This window comes from Lepus europaeus, chromosome 7 (assembly GCF_033115175.1).
Source record: "Lepus europaeus isolate LE1 chromosome 7, mLepTim1.pri, whole genome shotgun sequence".
NCBI lineage: Eukaryota > Metazoa > Chordata > Mammalia > Lagomorpha > Leporidae > Lepus > Lepus europaeus.
The window spans coordinates 129765593-129786838 of NC_084833.1; the positions used below are offsets into that span (position 1 = coordinate 129765593).

Sequence of the window (21246 nt, forward strand, 5' to 3'; positions counted from 1 at the left end):
ATTCATACCTTCTATGGCTTTGGAACTGAGGATCTACCATTGGTATCCCTTCCTGAACCCACCAAGGTCTATACGGTGTACCTGAATGAGAGATTATAATGCCTCCAATCTACAACTGCACCTGTGCCATCAAGAGACAGGAACCTGTCCTACTCTCCAAAGTTCTTTTTACCCCCACACTAACATTCACAGACATAGAAACCAATCACACTGTCCTTGAGCAATATGAGGGCAGATTCAGGACTAGAAATTCTCTAAAGATGGTGGGAGTGGTTGCAATGGCATATGCTGAGAAGGAAAACAAAGGAGACTTTCCATGATCTTTCCCTGTTGACATCACAGGCTGATGAAGCTACTTTCCCTGTAAAACAGTGCATACCTCCATTAGGAAGAATTTTGCTGGAAAATCCACCTCTTAGGATACAGCGGGGATACATAAAAACATGTCTGACCACATGAAGTGCTCACATAATATTCCAATTCCTCATTAATTCCTGGCTTGGCAAATACATTTAAAAGAAACATACTATAAGTTGGCCAGCACCATGGCTTGCTTGGCTAATCCTCCACCTGCAGCAGCGGCACCCTGGGTTCTAGTCCTGGTTGGGGTGCTGGATTCTGTCCCAGTTGCTCCTCTTCCAGTCCAGCTCTCTTCTGTGGCCCGGAGTGCAGTGGAAGATGGCCCAGGTCCTTGGGCCCTGCACCCGCATGGGAGATCAGGAGGAAGCAACTGGCTCCAGGCTTTGGACCAGTGTAGCATGCCATCTGTGGCAGCCACTTGGGGTGTGAACCAATGGAAAAAGGAAGACATTTCTCTCTGTCTCTCTCTCACTCTATCACAGTGTAACTCTGCCTGTCAAAAAAAAAAGAAAGAAACATACTATCAGTGGAGAAATTAAAATGTGGATAGAATTTTTGGAAATTGTCATTAAATATATTATTATTTTTTAAATTCTTATAATTAAACTATTCTAAAACCTCAAATACTTCTACAGATATTTAGAAAAAACCTCCAAGGATTCTTTTTAACTTTAGTGTTTAAAGAAGAAAATAATATCCCTGAATAAATCATTTTTAATCCTTTAAACTGATGCTTGATCTTTCCTACTAAAACAATTTGTGGATCATAATTCACAGAAAAATAGTAATAATTTGGTGGATTAATATGGCTGGACAACAGGGTAAATGCCTTGTAAAATCTTTGTGAATATGTAAAACTGCACTATCTAGTAATTCTTTACCCAAAACATCCTAAACTTCACCTATGCATCAATCCACTTATCTATATTTTTAACAAAGCTATATTTTAAAAAAATGCACTTAAGTTGCAGTTTCTGCTACAAATTAGGCAAAGAGAGAAATATTGGGGTGTCATGGAGCTCCTCTTTTATTCCTCTTCTTGTCTAAATGAGAATTGGTGTGAAATTATAGTAAAACTCTTGAGGATTTGACTGATGATCTCATGAGCCATTGACTGTTGGTCCACAGCTATTGGTCATTTTTTTCTATGTATAGTGTATGAATTATGCTATTCAATTGCCTATATCATCACTGATCTGGTAATTGCCTATCAGTGACTTCATTCTACAAATTGAGGGACCTCACTCCTGAACTTCTATCTTAAATAACTTCATCTCAGCCCCCCCCAAGAAAATTATTACTTAGTTCCCAGCATCATACAATGTAAACAGAAAATGAAGATGTAGGCATCAAACAAGAATAGTACCATGAAATAGTGGATTCCTTTGTCCTTTCTAAAAATCATTGCTCCCTATAGTGGTAGCCACACATAGCAGGAGTTACTGATTTTAGAATTATGGTTGAAAATTCTGTGGGGATTTCTGAGAAGAAAGCGGGAAGGCAGCACACAACACTCAATTGTTGTTGATCTTTTACAACTCATTTTCTCTCACTGGTTTTAAATACACCTTTTTTTATTTCACAAGTGGAGTCATAGACAGTGAGAGACAGAAGGGTCTTTTTTCCATTGGTTCACTCCCCAAATGGCTGCTACGGCCAGCACTGTGTTGATCCGAAGCCAGAAGCCAAGTGCTTCTTCCTGGTCTCCCATGCAAGTGCAGGGGCCCAAGCACTTGGACCATCCACCACTGCCCTCCCAGGCCACATGAGAGAGCTGGACTGGAAGAGGAGCAACTGGGACTAGAACCTGGTGCCCATATGGGATGCTAGCGCCAGAGGTGGAGGATTAAACAAGGGAGCCACAGCGCCAACCCCTAAATAAACCTTCTGACCATCATTTATAATTTCAAGCACTTAGAAATAGGAGCTCTAACACTTGATTTAATTGATTCAATAATGAAAAATATAGTCCCTAAGATATAAAGAGAGTGATAATCACAGACTGAAACTAATTCAGGATCCTACAAGGACTAAATTTGAGGTCAAGCTTGAGCTACTTATCACTAATAGAAATGTCACTAATAGAAACAACCAGTGTTATCTGATCAAGTTTTACTAGATGGCAATGGCATCCCATATTTGTGCCAGTGTGTGTCCCAATCTCTCCACTCCTGATCCACCTCCTTGCTATTGAACCTGGGAAAATAGCAGCAAAAGACAGCTTAAGCGTGTGGGTCTCTGCCCACACCATGGTGCCAGCCCTAATAAATCTTAAAAATCTAAAGAAGGAAAATGTATAATATACAAATTATAGTTGTATATAGGTATAAATTACTGAAAAGTACATAATTCATCATTTTAGACATCTAAAATTTATTTGTAAGTTATATAATTAAAAAAGATAAAAAGACATTGATTCTTATGTCTCTTCAACTTAAGACATCAACTTTTCCAGGTTCTATATGCATGTATTCACAGAGTTTCATAGGTGTAATCAGTAATGAGACTCAAATAACAGTCTTACCCAGGGGATCCCCCTAAATTTTAACAGGATACTCAATACCATTTTGTAAAAGTTCCAAAATATGTATCAGAAGATACAAATAATTTATTTGGTACATCTCATTTTAACTATAGTATTACCTAAATTTCCAATAGTCAGATGTACTCAAAAAATCCCACAGATGGGAGAGATGGCCTAACACAGCAAGTAATTATTAAAATAAAAATTTTAAGCTACAACTTAACTAGGGAAAATAACAAACCACAGGTCCCAAACTAAAATAATTAAGATGACATATAAAAGGAAACTCAGTGTCTTCATGCATTAAAATTTATTACGTTAAACTTAATTTAAAAAAGGTGATTATTCCAGATGTTTCCCACTTGGCAGCCCAATATTACCTGTTGAATCTGGAAAAAGTAAATGGCATCTCATGACAGATTACTAAAATCTTAATGCTGTATGCCATTGGTTATGTCCACCACATTTTATATCTAATATTAACATATCTGATGCCTTATACAGATAAATGACCTGTCTCAATTATTACAAAAGTAGCAAATGTGTTTTGTTCAAAGTTTTTCCAACAGTTCCTCAGTCTAGTTTGCCTTTACTTAGAAAAGACACTTCTAAGATCAATCCCATTCATAATAGCTACACAAATAATCAAATACCTTGGAATATACTTAACCAAGGACATTAAAGATCTCTAAAATGAAAATTACAAAACCTTAAAGAAAGAAATAGAAGAGGATAATGAAAAATGGGAAAATCTTCCAAGCTCATTGATTGGAAGAATCAATAACATCAAAATGTCCATTCTCCCAAAAGCAATTTACAGATTCAATGCAATAACAATCAAAATACCAAAGACATTCTTCTCTGTTCTGGAAAAAATGATGCTGAAATTCATATGGAGACACAGGAGGCCTTGAATAGCTAAAGCAATCTGGTACAACAAAAACAAAGCTGGAGGCATAACAATACCAGATTTCAGGACATACCACAGGGCAGTAGTTATCAAAACAGCATGGTACTTGTTACAAAAACAGATGGATAGAGGAATGGAACAGATTAGAAACACCAGAAATCAATCCAAACATCTACAGCCAACTTATATTTGATCAAGGATCGGAAAACAATCCCTGGAGTAAGGACAGTCTATTTAATAAATGGTGCTGGGAAAACTGGATTTCCACATGCAGAATCATGAAGCAAGATCCCGGCCTTTCACCTTACGCAAAAATTCACTCAACATGGATTAAAGACTTAAATCTATGACCCATCAAATTATTAGAGAGCATTGGAGAAACCCTGCAAGATATAGGTACTGGCAAAGACTTCTTGGAAAATACCCCAGGAGCACAGGCAGTCAAAGCCAAAATTAACATTTGGGATTGCATCATATTGAGAAGTTTCTGTACTGCAAAAGAAACAGTCAGGAAAATGAAGAGGGAACCGACAGAATGGGAAAAATATTTGCAAACTATGCTACAGATAAAGGGTTGATAACCAGAATCTACAAAGAAATTAAGAAACTCCACAACAACAAAACAAACAACCCACTTAAGAGATGGGCCAAGGACCTCAATAGACATTTTCCAAAGAGGAAATCCAAATGGCCAACAGACACATGAAAAAATGTTCAGGATGACTAGCAATCAGGGAAATGCAAATCAAAACCACAATGAGGTTTGACCTCATCCTGGTTAGAATGGCTCACATTCATGGGCCAGTGCCGTGGCTTAACAGGCTAATCCTCCGCCTTACTGCACCGGCACACCGGGTTCTAGTCCCGGTTGGGGCGCCGGATTCTATCCCGGTTGCCTCTCTTCCAGGCCAGCTCTCTGCTGTGGCCCGGGAAGGCAGTGGAGGATGGCCCAAGTCCATGGGCCCTGCACCCACATGGGAGACCAGGAGAAGCACCTGACTCCTGGCTTTGGATCGGCACAATGCGCCGGCCGTAGTGGCCATTGGAGGGTGAACCAACGGCAAAAAGGAAGACCTTTCTCTCTGTGTCTCTCTCTCACTATCCATTCTGCCTGTCAAAAAAAAAAAAAAAAAAGAATGGCTCACATTCAGAAATCTACCAACAATAGATGCTGAGTGGATGTGGGGAAAAAGGGACACTAACCCACTGTTGGTGAGAATGCAAACTGGTTAAGCCACTATGGAAGTCAGTTGGGAGATACCTCAGAAACCTGAATATAACCCTACCATACAACCCAGCCATCCCACTCCTTGGAATTTACCCAAAGGAAATTAAGTTGGCAAATAAAAAAGCCATGTGCACATTAATGTTTATTGCAGCTCAATTCACAATAGCTAAGACCTGGAACCAACGCAAATGCCCATCAACAGTAGACTGGATAAAGAAATTATGGGACATGTACTCCATAGAATACTATACAGCAGTAAGAAACAATGAAACCCAGTCATTTGCAACAAGATGGAGGAATCTGGAAAACATCATGCTTAGTGAATTAAGCCAGTACCAAAGACACAAATATCATATGTTTTCCCTGATCGGCGACAGCTAACTGAGCACCAAAAAGGAAACCTTTTGAAGTGAATTGGGCACTATGAGAAACAGTAACTTGATCAGCTCTTTTCCTGACTGTTGATGTACAATGCAAATCTTTATCCTTTTTAGTATTTTTTTGTTCTAGTACTAGTGGTTGAACTCTGTAATTAACACACAGTTATTCTTAGGTGTTTAAATTGTAACTGAAAAGTGATCCCTGTTAAATATAAGAGTTGGAAAAAGAGAGGGAGGAGATGTACAATTTGGGACATGCTCAATCGGACTTGTCCCAAGTGGTGGAGTTAGAAACGTGCCAGGGGATTCCAATACAATCCCATCAAGGTGGCATGTACCAATGCCATCTCACTAGTCCAAGTGATTCTCTTCAGTTCACAATTGATCACACTAATATGTCTAAGAGTCAAAGGGATCACACAAACAATACTAGTGTCTGCTAATAATGACTGATAGAATCATAAAGGGAAAAATGATCCAACATGGGAAGCAGGATACACAGCAGACTCATAGAATGGCAGATGTCCTTAAGAGCACTCTGAACTCAAAATCAGCCCTTAAGGCATTCAGATGGGGCTGAAGAGCCCATGAGAGTATTTTAGACATGGAAAGGCAAGACACTCTGGCCAAAAAATTAAAGAAGAAGACCTAAATGAAGGATCTCAACGAGTATGATCCCAGTGGAAAGAACGGGGCCATCAAAGAAAGAGGAACCTTTCTCTGAAGGGAGGAGAGAACTTCCACTTTGACTAAAAAAACCTGGTGTTAAATTGGAAATTGCATACAAAATTAATCAATTTTAAAAATAATATCATGTAGGATCTCTGTCTTTAATGTGCTGTACACTGTTATTTAATGCTATAACTAGTACTCCAACAGTATTTTTCACTTTGTATTGCTATGTGGGGGAAAACTGTTGGAATCTTTACTTTATATATACTCAACTGGTTTTCTGTATATAAAGAGAATTGAAAATGAATCTTGATGTGAATGGAAGGGGAGAGGGAGCGGGAAAGGGGAGGGTTGTGGGTGGGAGGGAAGTTATGGGGGGGGAGCCATTGTAATCCATAAGCTGTACTTTGGAAATTTATATTCATTAAATAAAAGTTAAAAAAAATAAAAAACACTTTTTATGGGGTATACATGAGCATTTCATTCACTTTGCCATCAAGCATAATTTTTGCAAAGAATTTAACTGCACCCAGCTATTATCAGGAGCAGAAGAATATATCACATTGATGATTTCCTCCCTGAATGAGACTATTTGACACAATTGTGAAGAACATACAATGCTAATACCTTTTAGTCCTTCCTGGGTTTTTGGTGCAATGGATGCCTCATTTAAAAAATTGTCATGGATGCTACAAATCAGCCCAGCTTATATGGACCCCCCTTCCAATGAAAAGTGCTAAAATCAGTCAAATTAAATTCTGTAGCACTATCATTAGTGCTCTCAGTGACTTCTTCACTCGTGGAGCTCATATGCCTTCTAAATTCTTTGGATCATCTATGATATCTGTGATGCAAGAAATAACCTCTCTTGGAACCTTGCTATGTGCCAGTAAAATTAAATTAGATGGCTAACTGTGCTATACTGGAAAAACAGTCATCTACACACCTGAAGCCTGTGATGCTCCAAACCTTGTTGTCTAGTAGGACTTTGGCCATGGATATATAACAGTAAAATGTGAGAATGGCTATTACGGCCTTCTTAATAAATGATGGACCCAAAACTTGGCATACTCCATTTAGGAAAGGGGATGGCTTCCAATGTCTACTGTCTATGTCCAGATGCCAGGGTACTGCAGGAAGTCACTATTCTAACAATAAAAAAGAAAAACCATTTAAGTTCAGCTGGACACCATTCTGCTGACTGTTTATCTCGTTCCTGTTAACCTGGAGGCCTTCACTGGTGACAATCCAGAGACCCAAAGTAGTCACAGCCATTATCTGCTAACAAAAGCTTAATCCAAGAGTTATGAATTAATATCTATTATAACACAATTTCTCAGAACCCATCTAGTCCAAATCTTGAGAGTTGGAAGCTGTTATACTTGGCCCACCCATAAATAGGACATTAATTGTGCCAGATGTGTTCTATATTCTTATACTGCAGGAAGATGTCATACATATTGATGCTCCAAACTTATCCAGCTCCCTGCTAATGTGTCTGGGAAAGCAGCAAAGGCTTGGGCCCCTGAACTCATGTGATATCTGGAAGAAGCTCCTATTTTATGAGATCAGATTGGTTAAGCCTTAGTCATTGTAGCCATTTTGGAGGGGAACAAACCAGAAGGAAGATCAGTCTCTTCCTTTCTCACTCTAACACTGCCTTTCAAATATATAAATAAATCTTTTAAAATGTAAATCATTTCAATGGATTCCTCAGTGCTCAATCATGATGACTTTTAGTATCTTAAGGACATTTTTGTTTCTTTTTTAAAGATTTGTTTATTTGAAAGGTAGAGAAAGGGCTGGTGTTGTGCTGCAGTATGCAAAGCTGCCATCTGTTATACTGGCATCCCATATAGGCACCGGTTCAAGTCCCACTTGTTCCACTTCTGATTTAGTTTCATGCTAATGGTCTGATAAAGAGTGGAAGATGTCCCAAGTACTTGGGCTCCTGCCACCCCCATGGGTGACTCAGAAGAAGCTAGTGGTTTCAACCTGGCCCAACACTGGCCATTGGAGCCACCAGGGGAGTGAACCAGATAATGGAAGGTCTCTCTATGTCTCTCTCTCTCTCTCTCTCTCTCTCTCTCTGTACCTGTGACTTTCAAATAAAGAAGTAAATAACTTTTAAAATGATTTTAAAAAGGGCAGAGAAACACACAGAAAGTGGGTGGGGAAAGAGAGGCAGAGAGGTCTTCCATATGTTGGTTCACTCTCTAAATGTCTGTGACAGCTGTCGCTGGACCAGGGTCTCAGGACCCCTAATAAGTAGTAGATCTTGCACTTAGGTGAAAGGAACTGAAGAATTTGAGCCGCTACCCCATGATTCCCACAAATATTAAGCAGGAAACTGGTTTGGAAGTGGAGCACTGAAAACTTAGATTGGTACTGCAACATAGAATGTGGGCATCACATGCAATGGCCAACAAATTAGAAAACCTAGAAGAAATCAAGACACATGCTAGATAACAAAATTGAGTCATGAAGACATACAGAAAAGCTAAACAAACCAAAAACCAAGACAGAGATTGAATCAGTAACAAAAACCCTCCAAACAAAGAAAAGCCCAAGACCAGATAGCTTCACTGCAAAATTCTACCAGACTTTCAAAACAGAACCAATTCCAATTCTTCTTAAGCTATTCAAAACAATTGAAAGAGAAGAGTATTCCCAAAGTCCTTCTATTTGGCCAGTGTAACCTTATTTTCTAAACCAGAAGATGATACAATAGAGAAAGAGAATTAAAGAACAATATCTCTGATAAGCACAGATGCAAAAGTTCTCAACAATATACTAGCTAATAAAGTCCAATAACAGATCATAAAGATAATTTACCTGGACCAAGTGGAATGTACCCCTGGTATGCAGGGATGGTTCAACATATGCAAATCAATAAATGTGATATGTGACACTTGAAAACTAAAGAATAAAAACCACATGATGATCTCAATAGCTGAAGAGAAAGTATTTGATAAAAAACAAGCTTTCATTATAAAAACCTTAAGCAAGTTGGGTATAGAAGGAACGTTCCTTATCACAATCAAGGCAATATATGAGAAATCTTCAACCAACATCATATTGAATGGGAAATCTTGGAAGCATTTCATTAGGATCTGAAACCAAAGTTGCTCTCCATCACTACTAACAGTTTTAGCCATAGCAATAATTCAAGCAAAAGAAATAAAAAAAATTAGAAAGGAGAAAGCCCAATAACCTGTTTGCAGATGACATGATCCTATATATTGGAAAACCAAAAGACTCCACCAAGAAATTATTGAAACTCATGAGAGTTTGGTAAAGTTGTAAGATTTAAAATCAACACACAAAAATCCATAACCACTATATACACAAAAATGCCATGGCTGAAAAATAACTTATCAGATCAGTGCTATTCACAATAACCATAAAAGTTTTATTACCTTGGAATAAATTTAGTCAAGGGTATGAAAGATCTCTACAAGAAAAATTACAAAACATTAAAGAAATACATGTTCATAAATTGAAAGAACTAATATCATCAAAATTCACATACTACCTAAAGAAATTGTTTTTAATTTTATTTTTGCAAGCATTTATTTATTTGAGGAGCAGTTATAGACAGAGAGAGAGAGAGAGAGAGAGAGAGAGAGAGAGAGACAGAAAGCGATGTCTTCTAAGTGCTGGTTAATTCAAATGGCTGTAATGGCTGGTGTTGGGCTGATCTGAACCCAGGAGCTAGAAGCTTCCTCCTCATCGCCTATGTGGATACAGGAACCCAAACACTTGGGCCATCTTCCACTGCCTTCCCAGGCCATGAGCACAGAGCTGGATCAGAGGAGTAGCTGGAACCCAAACTGGCACCCATGAGAGGCCAGTGCCATGGACAGTGGCTCAACTTACTATTCCACAGTGCCAGTCCCCCAAAAGCAATTTACAGATTCAATGTGATCTCAATCAAAATATCAATAACATTCTTCTCAGAGTTAGGAAAAAAATGATGTTAAAATTGGGATGAAATGCCAAGGCAATCTTAATAAAAGCAAAGCTGGAGGAAACACACTTCCAGAATTCAAGATCTACTACAGGGCAGTTATAATCAAAATAGCTTGTTATTGGCATGCCAAAAGACATGTAGACCTATGAAACGCAATAGAACCTCTGAAAATTAATCCGCACATCTAAAACCAGTTAGTTTGTGACAAAAAATGCAAAGCAATCTCTGGAGAAAGGACAATCTCTTCAAAAATAGTGCTGGGAAAATTTGTTCTTCACAATGTAGTAGGAAACAAGATTCCCACTTTGCAACTTGTACAAAAACTGTAATTGGATCAATCATCTAAATCTAGGGGAAACTATCAGGGAAACTGTGCAAGACATTGTCATAGCCAAAGACTTTTGGAAAAAGACTCCATGAAGCACAGATTATAAAAGGAAAAATAGTCAAAGGAGATTATATCAAGCTAAGAAGCTTCTGAACTGCAACAAAGCAAGCAACTGACAGAATGGAAGGAAATACTCACAAACTATTTGTAAAAATCTCCAAAATCTCTACTGAGCTCAACAAATTCAACAACAAAACAAACAATCCAGTTCAAGAAATGGGCAATAGCCATTTTTCCTATTATATTAACAGGCAGTTTTTTTTTTTTTTTTTGGACAGGCAGAGTGGATAGTGAGAGAGAGACAGAGAGAAAATTCTTCCTTTTTGCCATTGGTTCACCCTCCGATGGCCGCTGCGGCCAGCGTATCTCGCTGATCCAAAGGCAGGAGCCAAGTGCTTCTTCTGGTCTCCCATGTGGGTGCAGGGCCCAGAGACTTGGGCCATCCTCCACTGCCTTCCCGGGCCACAGCAGAGAGCTGGCCTGGAAGAGGGGAACAGGCAGTTTTAATAAGCATTTCTCCAAGGAAGAAATTCAAATGGCCAACAGACACATGGAAAAATGTCCAGGATCACTAGCCATCAGGGAAATGCTAATAGACACCACAATGAGATTTCTCCTCACCCTAGTTAGTATGGCTATCATACAGAAACCAAAAATCATTTTGGGGCAAGCACTGAGGCTTAGTGGGTTAAGCCACTGCCTGCAGTACTGGCATCCCATATGAGTGCTGGTTTGAGTCCTGGCTGCTCCACTTTTGATCCAGCTTTCTGCTAATGAGCCTGAGAAAGCAGTGGAGGATGGCTCACATGCTTGGATCCCTGTACCCTTGTGGCAGACCTGGATGAAGTTCCTGGTTTCAATCTAGCCCTGCCTTGGCCATTGTGGTTATTTGGGGAGTGAACCAGCAGAGATCTCTCTCTTTCTGTAAATCTATAATTCAAATAAATAAATAAATCATTTTTTTCAATCACAGATTATTTTATTGAACGATTTTTAATGTTGTATGAGCAGATATCTAAAACCATTTAATTATTTTTACAATAGTCTGGCTTAAACTGTTTTTCTGTGAATGCAAGAATATGTACTTGAAAAAAGTATAGGCTTGAGGAAGTGGTGCATGCTAGAGTGGAGATGGCAGAGCTTGCTCCAGTGCCCCCACTCTCCCCACAGTTTAAGAACATTCATCATCACCTGATGGTTCAGGAGCATGACAAACAGGATTCTGTGGTGGCCAATTACTGAATAGTTGCTTAAGAATTGATCTGAGAGGTTGCTGGCAGCCATTATTTGATCATTATGTATTTCACCAAAGAGGTCATTTATATGCCATGCAAACTAGAATGAAGATTTATAATAAAACTGAGTGTCATAAATTTTTATCAAAATTAATGGGTCAGTTAGAAGCTCTTAAGAAATAGTTCGGGGGCTGGCACTATGGTGCAGCAGGTTAAAGCCCTGGCCTTCAGTGCTGACATCACATATGTGCTCCAGTTCAAGTCCCAGCTACTTCACTTCTGACCCAGCTCTCTGCTCTGGCCTCGGAAAGCAGTAGAAAGATGGCCCAAGTCCTTGGGCCCCTGCACCATGTGGGAGACCTGGAAGAATCTCCTGGCTCCTGGCTTTAGATCAGCACAGCTCCAGTCATTGCAGCCATTTAGGGAGTGTATTAGTGCATGGCAGAGGCTGACTCTCTCTCTGTCTCTCTGCCTTTCTGTAATTCTGCCTTTCAAATGAATAAATAAATCTTAACAACAACAACAACTGTTAGACCAGACTCGGATGGGACTCAATTATCCTAAGGAGAGACTTCAATGATGCAAAAGCAAAGAGGTTTACTATTCTAGCTCGAGCTAGGGTCCACTCCTCGAATCATCACAGTAGTCATCTGATGAGGACCCATCCCATTTCCTATGTGTGATTTATATAGGGTTTTCAGAGACCTTCTCTACATTATAGCACCATTCAGCAAATCATCTCATTCTGCAGGATATTTAAAGAACATCTCTTTTTTATTAAACTTTTATTTAATGAGTATAAATTTCCAAAGTACAGCTTATGGGTTACAATGGCTTCCCCCTCCCATAACTTCCTCCCACCCACAACCCTCCCCTTTCCCGCTCCCTCTCCCCTTCCTATCACATAATGATTCATTTTCAATTCTCTTTATATACAAAAGATCAGTTTAGTATATATTAGGTAAAGATTTCAACAGTTTGCCCCCATATAGTAACACAAAGTGAAAAAAATACTGTTGGAGTAGTAGTTATAGCATTAAATAACAGTGTACAGCACATGAAAGACAGAGATCCTACATAATATTTTTTAAAATTAATTAATTTTCTATGCCACTTCAATTTAACACCAGGTTTTTTTTTTCATTACCAATTCTCTTTATATACAGAAGATAAATTCAGTATAAATTAGTAAAGACCTCATCAGTTTGTATCCACACAAAAACACAAAGTATAAAAATACTGTTTCAGTGCTAGTTATAGCATCACTGCACATTAGACAACACATTAAGGACAGATCCCACATGGGGTGTAAATACACAGTGAATCCTGTTGCTGACTTAATAATTTGACACTCCTGTTCATGGCGACAGTAATCTCCCTAGGCTCTAGTCATGAGTTGCCAGGGCTATGGAAGCCTTTAGAGTTCGCTGACTTTGATCTTATTCCGACAGGGTCATAATTTTCCATGCCATTTCCAATTTAACACCAGGTTTTTTTTTTCCATTTCCAATTCTCTTTATATACAGAAGATAGATTCTCTATATAATTAGTAAAGATTTCATCAGTTTGCACCCACACAGAAACACAAAGGGTAAAAATACTCTTTCAGTACTAGTTATAGCATCACTTCACATTAGACAACATATTAAGGACAGATCCCACATGAGATGTAAGTACACAGTGACTCCTGTTGCTGATTTAACAATTTGACACTCCTGTTCATGGCGTCAGTAATCTCCCTAGGCTCTAGTCATGTGTTGCCAGGGCTATGGAAGCCTTTAGAGTTCGCTGACTTTGATCTTATTCTGATAGGGTCATAGTCAAAGTGGAAGTTCTCTCCTCCCTTTGGAGAAGGGTACCTCCTTCTTTGATGGCCCCGTTCTTTCCACTGGGATCTCACTCACAGAGATTTTCTTTTTTTTTCTTTTCCATGGTTTCTTGGCTTTCCATGCCTACAATACTCTCGTGGGCTCTTCCGCCAGATCCAAATGCCTTAAGGGCTGATTCTGAGGCCAGAGTGTTGTTTAGGACGCCTGCCATTCTATGAGTCTGCTGTGTATCCGATTTCCCATGTTGGATCTTTCTCTCCCTTTTTGATTCTATCAGTTAGTATTAGCAGACACTTGTCTTGTTTGTGTGATCCCTTTGATTCTTAGACCTATCATAGCCATTAGCCATCGGTTGTGAACTGAAATTGATCACTTGGACTAGTGCGATGGCATTGGTACATGCCACCTTGATGGGATTGTATTGGAATCCTCTGGTACATTTCTAACTCCATCATTTGCGGCAAGTCCGATTGTGCAAGTCCCAAATTGTACATCTCCTCCCTCTCTTATTTCCACTCTTATATTTAACAGGTATCACTTTTCAGTTAAATTTTAAACACCTAAGAATAATTGTGTGTTAATTACACAGTTCAACCACTAGTACTAGAACAACAACAAATACTAAAAAGGATAAAGATTTACATTGTACATCAACAGTCAGGACAAGAGCTGATCAGGTCAATATTTCTTATAGTGTCCATTTCACTTCAACAGGTTTCCCCTTTGGTGCTCAGTTTTGACCAATCAGGGAAAACAAATGATATTTGTCTCTTTGGGGACTGGCTTAATTCACTCAGTGTGATGTTTTCCAGATTCCTCCTTCTTGCTGCAAATGACCGGATTTCATTGTTTCTTACTGCTGTATAGTATTCTATGGAGTACATGTCCCATAATTTCTTTATCCAGTCTACTGTTGATGGGCATTTGCGTTGGTTCAGGTCTTAGCTATTGTGAATTGAGCTGCAATAAACATTAATGTGCACATGGCTTTTTTATTTGCCAACTTAATTTCCTTTGGGTAAATTCAAGGAGTGGGATGGCTGGGTTGTATGGTAGGGTTATATTCAGGTTTCTGAGGTATCTCCCAACTGACTTCCATAGTGGCTTAACCAGTTTGCATTCCCACCAACAGTGGGTTAGTGTCCCTTTTTCCCCACATCCTCTCCAGCATCTGTTGTTGGTAGATTTCTGAAAGTGAGCCATTCTCACCGGGGTGAGGTGAAACCTCATTGTGGTTTTGATTTGCATTTCTCTGATGGCTAGTGATCTTGAACATTTTTTCATGTGTCTGTTGGCCATTTGGATTTCCTCTTTCGAAAATGTCTATTGAGGTCCTTGGCCCATCTCTTAAGTGGGTTGTTTGTTTTGTTGTTGTGGAGTTTCTTGATTTCTTTGTAGATTCTGGTTATCAACCCTTTATCTGTCGCATAGTTTGCAAATATTTTTCCCCATTCTGTCGGTTGCCTCTTCAGTTTCCTGTTTCTTTTGCAGTACAGAAACTTCTCAATTTGATGCAATCCCAAATGTTAATTTTGGTTTTGACTGCCTGTGCAACTGGGGTCTTTTCCATGTAGTCTTTGCCTGTACCTATATCTTGCAGGGTTTCTCCAATGCTCTCTAATAATTTGATGGTTTTGGGTCATAGCTTTAAGTCTTTAATCCATGTTGAGTGGATTTTTGTGTAAGGTGAAAGGTAGGAGACTTGCTTCAAGCTTCTGCACAAGGAAATCCAATTTTCCCAGCAACATTTATTGAATAGACGTTCCTTATTCCAGGATTGGGTTTGGATCTTTGGTCAAATATATCTTGGCTGTAGATGTTTGGATTTTCTTTTTCTGTACCAGTACCATGCTGTTTTGATAACTACTGCCTGTAGTATGTCCTGAAATCTGGTATTGTGATGCCTCCAGCTTAGTTTTTGTTGTACAAGATTGCTTTGGCTATTCAAGGTCTTCTGTGTCTCCATATGAATTTCAGCATCATTTTTTCCAGAACAGAGAAGAATGTCTTTGGTATCTTGATTGGTATTGCATTGAATGTATAAATTGCGGAGAATAGACATTTTGATGATGTTGATTCTTCCAATCCAGGAGCATGGAAGATTCCTCCATTTTTTGGTATCCTCTTCTATTTCTTTCTCTAAGGTTGTGTAGTTTTCATCGTAGAGATCTTTAACGCCCTTGGTTAACTTTATTCCAAGGTATTTGATTGTTTTTGTAGCTATTGTAAATGGGATTGATCTTAGAAGTTCTTCCTCAGCCGTGGCATTGCCTGTGTATACAAAGGCTGTTGATTTTTGTGCATTGATTTTATGTCCTGCTACTTTGCCAAACTCTTCGATGAGTTCCAGCAGTCTCTTAGTAGCGTTCTTTGGGTCCCCTAAATAGAGAATTATATCATCTGCAAAGAAGGATAATTTGAGTTCTTCCTTCCCAATTTGTATCCCTTTAATATCTTTTTCTTGCCTAATAGCTCTGGCTAAAACTTCCAGAACTATATTGAATAGCAGTGGTGAGAGTGGGCATCCCTGTCTGGTACCAGATCTCAGTGGCAATGCTTCCAACTTTCACCCATTCAATAGGATGTTAGCCGTGAGTTTTTCATATATTGCTTTGATTGTATTGAGGAATGTTCCTCCCATACCCAGTTTGCTTAGAGTTTTCATCATGAAAGGTATTGTATTTTATCAATTGCTTTCTCTGCTTCTATTCAGATAATTATATTGTTTTTCCTCTGCAGTCTGTTAATGTGGTGTATCATGTAGATTGTTTTATGAACGTTGAAGCATCCCTGCATACCACGGATAAATCCCACTTGGTCTGGGTGGAAGATCTTTCTGATGTGTTGTTGCATTCTATTGGCCAGAATTTTATTGAGTATTTTTGCATCTATGTTCATCAGGGATATTGGTCTGTAATTCTCTTTTAATGCTGTATCTTTACCACAAAAATTGTTAGGAGAGACAAAGAGGGGCACTATATAATGATTAAGGGATCCATTCAACAGGAAGATATAACGATTATCAATGTATATGCACCTAATTACAGGGCACCAGTTTATTTAAAAGACTTGTTAAGGGACTTAAAGGGAGACTTAGACACCAATACAATAGTTCTGGGGGACTTCAATACTCCACTCCAGAGATAGATCAACAGGACAGAAGATCAACAAGGAAACAGCAGATTTAATTGACACTATAGCCCAAATGGATCTAACAGATATATACAGAACTTTTCATCCTACACATAAAGCATTTACATTCTTCTCAGCAGTACATGGAACCTTCTCTAGGATTGACCACATACTAGGCCATAAAGCAAGTCTCAGCAAATTCAAAAGAATTAGAATCATACCATGCAGCTTCTCAGACCACACAGGAATAAAATTGGAAATTAGCAACTCAGGAATCCCTAGACTATATGCAAACACACGGAGATTGAACATCATGCTCCTGAATGAACAATGGGTCATAGAAGAAATTAAAAGAGAAATCAAAAATTTTCTGGAAGTAAATGAGGATAACAGCACAACATACCAAAACCTATGGTCTACAACAAAAGCAGTGTTAAGAGGAAAGTTTATATCAATAGGTGCCTACATCAAGAAATTGGAAAGGCACCAAATAGATGAGCTTTCAAGTCATCTCAAGGATCTAGAAAATCTGCAGCAAATCAAACCCAAACCCAGTGGAGAAGAGAAATAATTAAAATCAGAGAAAACCAACAGGATTGAATCCAAAAAAAAAAAACATTACAAAAAATCAGCCAAATGAGGAGCTGGTTTTATGAAAAAATAAACAAAATTGACACCCCATTGGCCCAACTAACTAAAAAAAGAAGAGAAAACACCCAAATCAATAAAATCAGAGATGAAAATGGAAACGCAACAACAGACACCACAGAAATAAAAAGAATCCTCAGAAATTACTACAAGGACTTGTATGCCAGCAAACAGGGAAATCTATCAGAAATGGACAGATTCTTGGACACATGCAACCTACCTAAATTGAATGATGAAAATATAGAAAACCTAAACAGACCCATAACTGAGACAGAAATTGAAACAGTAATAAAGGCCCTCCCAACAAATTAAAGCCCATTACCAGATGGATTCACTGCTGAGTTCTACCAGACACTTAGGGAAGAACTAACTCCAATTATTCTCAAACTATTCAGAACAATCAGAAAAGAAAGAGGGAATCCTCCCAAATTCTTTCCATTTTTTTTTGACAGGCAGAGTGGATAGTGAGAGAGACAGAGAGAAAGGTCTTCCTTTTTGCCATTGGTTCACCCTCCCATGGCCGCTGCGGCCGGCGCATCATGCTGATCCGAAGCCAGGAGCCAGGTGCTTCTCCTGGTCTCCCATGCCAGTGCAGGGCCCAAGGATTTGGGCCATCCTCCACTGCCTTCCCGGGCCATAGCAGAGAGCTGGCCTGGAAGAGGGGCAACCGGGATAGAATCCGGCACCCCAACCGGGACTAGAACCCGGTGTGCCGGCGCCGCAAGGTGGAGGATTAGCCTGTTAAGCCACGGCGCCGGCCATCCAAATTCTTTCTATGAAGCCAGCATCACCTTAATTCCTAAAGAACATCTCTTAAAATTGATTAGTAAATCCAGTGGCCAGAATGGACCTAGTAAAGGTGGTTGTATGGCTTTGGGGTTGATGTTTTTTTAAATGATCAAGTTCTTCTATACTGCAAGTCTTTTAATAGATATTATAACCATGTTTGACATAACACTGATAAAAATGTGAAACACAGAAACTATACAAGGTGGAAGGCAACATATTTCCATAATTGCTTAAACAATGAGGAGACTCCTCAAGCAGGCCCTATTGCAATTGAGTAAGATACTGATGGTGAAGAAAATGAAGATGCTGTAGTAGCATCTCTGCCTACTCAGCACACCTCAGCCATCATCAGCTTCAGCATTTGACCCAGGCAGCATGCCATCAGATAGCTATAGTTGAATACAGAGTCCTCTTGGTGCACACGTCCCAGCCAATACACCAGCGAAAGTGCCTCATAGCATGGGTGTACCAAGGAATACTATCCAACCTACTCTATTGACCCTTCCAGCCATTGATCCAGCACTTTTCAGTACAGTTTCCCAAGGTGATACCCACCTCACCCCGGAGGACTTTGTGAGAGCTCAGAAATACTGCAAATATGCTGGCAGTGCTTTGCAATATGAAGATGTAAGCACTGCTATCAGAATCTACAGAAAGCCCTCAAGTTACTGATGGCTAACAGAGAATGAAGCCTTTGTACAACAGATCCATGTATCTTTGGCGTAAAGAACTAACTCCATTACTCTGTTTTCAGCCTATCAAGAGTACAATTTTAAGAAAGACTTCAGTTGAGTTGAATATGACAATAAAATCTGTGTGTATCTGATTCCTTTTGAAGCATTCATCAGTAGCCTCAACCAGTTTTTATTGTCCATTTAATGACTCTGGTAATTTATGTGTACATAGGGCTGTTGTTGGCAAGATCCTAAAAACACCATTTGAACCCTGCTTCAGCAAATGAAAATACAGAAAATACATATTGGAATAAGCTTTATTAATTTACATACATGAAGAGAATTTTTAAAAGCCATAATATTTGGACAAGCAGATTGTATTACTTTGCTGTAAAATTTTAAATCTAATAAAAGATTAGAGATAACCTTTTTGTTTTCCTTAAGACTTACAAAACAAATACAAGTGCCCTAAAGTATTAGATTGACCTGAGAAAATTATGTTCAAAACACAATTTTTATTCATTAGAGTTTAAAGTTGACAGAAGGAAAAGTCATTCAGTCAAGAGGTAGAAATGCTTTCAGACTTAATATTAATAATGTTGGTTTCCCAAATGCTTTCTTTTATACATTGAAGCTTAAGGTGAATTGGTATTTGCTGTATCAGCAGTCTGACTGCATGTCTTAGAGAATGAAAAAGATCTGTAGAGATGCCTGAAGACTTGATGCTTTTAAGTTAAGATTCTTCTCAGCTGCTTTTATTTTAATACAAAACATATATAAGCCTATGTTTTAAACAAAAATAATTGATTATAAAATCTTGTGTTTCTACTCAAATACACTTGTGAAAAGAAATTACAATTTATCCACAAAATAATCTAGAATTTCCTTACAGTATCCAAGTTAAATAATGAAGTAAAACATCCTAAAACATCTTTTGTTTGTGTGAATTTAATTACAGTACCTTAAAGTAGCATTTTGCATCCCAAAGGTTATTAAAAGTTTTGAAAGGGAGGTAAAATCCATGAAGTTGGTAAATTTTCTGTTCTAAATTCTTCATGTACTTGGGGCTGGTGCTGCAGTGCAGTAGGTTAATCCTCTGCCTGTGGGGCCGGCATCCCATATGGGTGCTGGTTCTAGTCCTGGCTGCCCCTCTTCCAGTCCAGTTCTCTGCCATGGCCTGGAAAAGCAGTGGAAGATGGCCCAAGTGCTTGGGCCCCTGCACCCGCATGGGAGACCAGGAAGAAGCAGCTGGTTCCTGGCTTTCGATGGGTGCAGCACTGGCCATTGCAGCCATCTGGGGCATGAACCAATGGAAGGAAAACCTTTCTCTCTGTCTGTAATTCTACCTCAAATAAATAAATAAAATCTTAAAAAATATACTCTTTATATACTCATATCCATAACAACCTCTTATTTTAGAAAAATGAGGGTTAATGGTTTATGACTTCTGCTAGTCTGTGAATGTTACAAAGTAAAACTTCTAGTCAAGGTATGAATTTGTAAACTCCTTGTATGCAATCAAATTACTGTAACAAAAATTGTGGTGCTAAGTTAATAGTCTTTAAATAAATACAAACTAGGAGAATATTTAGCAACTTAAAAACACCTGGCTATCAAATTTATTCAGATGGAGACAAGATAAGATTCCTTGTGGGGTAACCACATGCTGAATTTCTGGTTTTTTATTTACATGTCTCACTGTCACAGGCTGAACAGCAACAGAACACAGTATGAGAATGATGAGCACTCCTCTAATTCTAGAGACATATGTGCCCTGTCAGGACTTCATTGGCCTAACTGTAGATGTTAACAATGCAAGTCCTTTTAAGAAACTAGTCATAGAAAATAATCAAAGGACAAAAGAGAATTCCAAAAGAAATCAGACATCATCTTCTCATAAATATATGAAAAGTAAAATACTCAGGAATAAATGTTTCTGTTTTCAAGAGAATTGTGGAGCCAGTGCCATGGTGCAGTAGGTTAATCCTCCACCTGCAGCACCAGAATCCCATATGGACACCGATTCTAGTCCCAGCTGTTCCTCTTTCAATCCAGCTCTCTGCTATGGCCTGGGAAAGCAGTATAAGATGGCCCAAGTGCTTGGGCCCCTGCACCCATGGAAGACTGGAAAGAACTACCTGGCTCCTGGCTTTGGATCAAGCAGCTCTGGCTGTTGCAGCCATTTGGGGAATGAACCAATGGGTGGAAAACCTTTTTCTCTGTCCTACCTCTCACTGTCTATAACTCTACCTCTCAATTCAATAAATAAAATCTTTCAAAAAATCTGTTAAAGTGAATTGCAACCACTATTTTATGTTTTCTTTCACAATTTCAAGTGGACATAGCTCATAAAATAAAATGAATCATGGTTTCGTAAACACTAAAGCTTATCATAGACAATTGGTACCAATGAATAGCTTCTTTCATAGTCTCTCTATATAAATAATAAACCAATTATTTTCTTCCTACTCTGCAAAGCCAATCAATGTAATTGATTTCAAATT

General features: G+C 38.8%; 1 pseudogene; it reads left to right on the top strand.

Moving 5' to 3' along the window:
* Window positions 1–18173: 18173 nt before the first annotated feature.
* LOC133764816 (vacuolar protein sorting-associated protein VTA1 homolog) lies at window positions 18174–18757 on the top strand (annotated as a pseudogene).
* Window positions 18758–21246: the final 2489 nt, after the last annotated feature.